Source organism: Drosophila miranda, assembly GCF_003369915.1.
Source record: "Drosophila miranda strain MSH22 chromosome Y unlocalized genomic scaffold, D.miranda_PacBio2.1 Contig_Y1_pilon, whole genome shotgun sequence".
In the NCBI taxonomy this organism is placed as follows: domain Eukaryota; kingdom Metazoa; phylum Arthropoda; class Insecta; order Diptera; family Drosophilidae; genus Drosophila; species Drosophila miranda.
This window is the reverse complement of record NW_022881603.1, coordinates 39,846,802-39,850,770: the sequence shown is the minus strand read 5'-3', so window position 1 is coordinate 39,850,770 and position 3,969 is coordinate 39,846,802. Positions and strand designations below refer to the sequence as shown.

Here is a 3,969-nt window from a genome sequence, read left to right as displayed (position 1 = left end):
AATATGTGTATAAAACCGTGATCATGGTTGAAGACCAACGAATAGTCACCGCACATTCATTCTTTTCAGATGGCTTACTTGGTTCAGGATAATCACTTACGATACGATTAATAGCTTCGACTCCCACGCAGAAAGATCTTTCGTTGTGTGTTGGATGAGATGATTTGATGGGTGGAGGAGTATGATGATGTGTGTGATTGTGATGAGTATCTGCATAGATGATGAGATGAATGCGTGGCAACCAAAATCAAAAAAATGTAAAAATAATCAGTATTAATACACTACTCATTTGTTCAAGTTCGATTTAGCCCATGGATAGGAATTCCCTCTTTGTTTATACCGGATTTAATTGGCTGTTGCAAATTTTTTCCGTATCAAAAGAACGTAGTTAAACAGAAAGCGGATAAAAAAAACAGGGTTTCGCATATCGGGTCTAATGTCGAAAGAAAGATAGAAAATATAACTAAATCCGAGGCGGGGTTGATGCTTCCCGGCTGGAGACCGAGTTCCTACTCGAGGTCTGAAGGTGGCACACGATTGTACCGGGCGCCGGAAAATTCTGCTGCTTCCGATGCCAAGGGTCAATGACCGCGGTCCATCTGCGGCGTGAGGTTAGGTACACCCGCACACTTGATGGCTCGTGGGGCGACTGGTGTATTTGAAGAGTCAGTCAGATCATCCCCATGGGTCGAACGGGTCCCGGCGACGCTTGCAGAGCCCACCGATCGGGTTTACTGGAGGAGCAAGTCCATGCCCTCGGCTACCGCCTCATCCGAATGTCAAACGGTGGGGGTTTAACCGGTGGTACGGGCACGTGGCCAATAGAGGTCTCCGGGAATAACCAATCCGTAACTTCTAGACCAGCATTGAAACGTAGATACTAGTGGTGCTAATCCTACGCGGAAAGAACAGAACATTTTTCAACGGGTCGCTGTAGCTGGGTGGATAATTACCTCAACAGAATTGCACCACTGTTTTGAAAAATTTTAGTACACTGTGGGCGCTCGTTTTCCAAATGGTCGAACGGCTGCCACAGTATTGGCAATATATAACTGGCGCGTCGACTCAAATCAAATGATCGCTTTGAGCCGCACTTGGCACTTGCACTAGGCTTTGACTTTGGCTTGACCTTGGTTTAGAGAACTGGGTCAGCTCTACAAGACTTCTTTTTCCACTGCCGGTCACTCTGACGATCACGAGGAGAAAAAGAAAGAGGCTGGGACGGCTAAGTACAGCAACCCACGTTTTTTCCACACTTTCTATGGTCTTCTTCTGTTATACAGAATCCAGACACAGCAATATTTAATAAAATATAGTGCATGGCAGAAAAATTGCATATCAAAGCGTTGCCGCTTGGTCGCAAAACAGCTGTTGATAAGCTTTATCAAAGCTCAAAAGATCTTCAACTCGAATTTTTTTTCGGCCTAGTTTTATGCTGTAATTTTGGGAGTTAGCCGTGGGTAATTAAAATACAAGAAGGCACGACAAGCGTCGAATATTACAACAAGTGGAGTATCACCTGACACAACTGCTGACAGGACACGGTTGCTTTAAAGCCTACCTGCATAGGTTTAAGCACGAGGACGACCCCTTCTGCGTGGTCTGCGCAGGGGTCATCGAAGACGCAGAGCACTGCTTCTTCGAATGTCCAAGATTTCGGCAAGAACGAGAGGATCTAAGCAACAAGCTTGGAAGAATGCCAGCGGTGTCAAACCTGGCAGAATGCCTGCTGGAGTCGGAAGGAAACTGGGCCTCGATTAGATTCATGGCCGTAACTATGGCTACCAAACTGCGTCGCGGAGAAAGAGCACGCAATGCAAGGAGATAAAGGATAAAGGAGATTATTAAGAGAAGAGCCCTACGGGCATCTCCCCCCGGCGAAGTAATATCTCGCGACAGTACCGCCGGGATCCGGGATAGGTGTGGTTGGTTTTAGAGCGGTTAGAGTCCCTCACTTCGGCTTCGGCTGAGTCGGCATGAAGCTTTCCTGTAGTCACACAACAAAAAAAAAAAAAAAAAAAAAAAAAAAAAAAAAAATACCCACACACACACTTACACATGGACATCTGTGATGTCATTAAAAAGGCATTCATCATGCAGAGGGCGAGGACAAGTAGGACATAGAGGACAGAAACGACAGACGCCAGGGACAAGGACAGGAGCAGAGCAATGCGAAATGAAGTCATGTTGGATGGCTGACTTATCGATAAGCGAAGTAAATAATTAAAATCGCAAAATGCGTTAAAAGTCTATCAGTTTAATTGCCATTCGTTGCTACAACTATCAGCAGACGGTGGCAACCACCGACGCCAGCAGTGACTGCGACTGCGACTGCAACTGAAACTGCGACGCTGTGGCTGTCAATGACACTCTGATGAACTGTAGTCTGTCCTGTTCCTGGCACCGATGCTGCCCCGATACTGCATTGATGTGCAATTAACAGAATCGGAGGCGGTGGGACCTGGACCGGGAGAAAATTGACACATTGGGATTTATTCTATGGGCGCATGCATTTTTTATGATTAAATGATAGTTGCTGGCTTCCTTTTTTATCCCTCTGTGACAATACTCAACCAGCGATGCGGAGACGGGGCCGGGATTGGGGCCAGGATATGGTATAGACAGGATCCACAGGGCCGAGGCGGAGCCAATGGCCAATAATTGAACAATGGCCAGCTGTCAGTGGGGAAATGATCGAAAAAAGTGAACGAACAGACAGCGTCAGTGGCGGTGGCAGTGGCAGCTACTGTCGACCAAAAACTTCCCAACTGCAGCTGCTTTAAGAGAATAAAGCATTACTGGGGCGTTGGCTATTGGCCATTGGCCCTGCCCTCGACTATTGGCCTGGTATTTAATGGGGATTATGCAAGCCGAGCACGAGGAGCGCTGGAGTGCAGGAGGAATGCAGTTAAGCCTTGGGGATATGGTTGATACTCGTATGGGTTTTTATCACATATTCATTGATTTTATTTGGAGCTGATTTAATTAGCTGGGTTTAAAAGGGCAGAAGTACTATGCATTTTTCAGGGAAAGATTATTTCTTTTGTGGATATTTACAATCCGTTTAATCTTTAATCTAGAATCATCACTGCCATAGAAAGTACGTATAAATATACGTATTCCTCTCTTAACTTAATTCCACAAAACAAAACACTGGCGTTAATTTGAGTTGCTTTTTTTATACCCGATACTCAAAATGAGTATTGGGTATATTAGATTTGTGGTAAAAGGGGATGTGTGTAACGTCCAGAAGGAATCGTTTCCGACCCCATAAAGTATATATATTCTTGATCAGCATCAATAGCCGAGTCGATTGAGCCCTGTCTGTCTGTCCGTCTGTCCGTCCGTCCGTCCGTCCGTCCGTCCGCCGTCCCCTTCAGCGCCTAGTGCTCAAAGACTATAAGAGCTAGAGCAACGATGTTTTGGATCCAGGCTTCTGTGATATGTCACTGCTACAAAAATATTTCAAAACTTCGCCCCGCCCACTTCCGCCCCCACAAAGGACGAAAATCTGTGGCATCCACATTTTTAAAGATACGATAAAACCAAAAACGCAGAATGTGAGGATGACCATATCTTCTACAGTGCAAAATCTGAACCAGATCGTATAATGATTTTAGCCAGAATCAAGAAAACAATTTCATTCTTTCTCGCTCTGTCTCTCTCTAACACACAGGTTTCATGGTCGGTTTTGTCAATTGCAAAATATGAGTTCAAGGATCTCAGAACCTATAAGAGCCAGAGCAACCAAATTTGTTATCCACACTCCTGTGATATCGGACCTTGACCGTTTCGTGTCCAAATTTCGCCACACCCCCTTCCGCCCCCGCAAAGGACGAAAATCTGGGGCATCCACAAATCTCAGAGACTATTAAGGCTAGAGTAACCAAATTTGGTATCCGCACTTCTGTTAGATCTCACTATAAAAGGTATATCTCAGAATTTCGCCATACCCTTTTCCGCCCCCAC

General features: G+C 45.5%; 1 long non-coding RNA gene across 1 annotated transcript; it reads right to left on the bottom strand.

Moving 5' to 3' along the window:
- Positions 1-329: 329 nt before the first annotated feature.
- Positions 330-1,493, bottom strand: LOC117192100. Its single transcript, XR_004474201.1, has 2 exons — positions 954-1,493; positions 330-895 (listed from the first exon to the last, which is right to left on the bottom strand). It is a non-coding gene; the product is annotated as an uncharacterized LOC117192100 (long non-coding RNA).
- Positions 1,494-3,969: the final 2,476 nt, after the last annotated feature.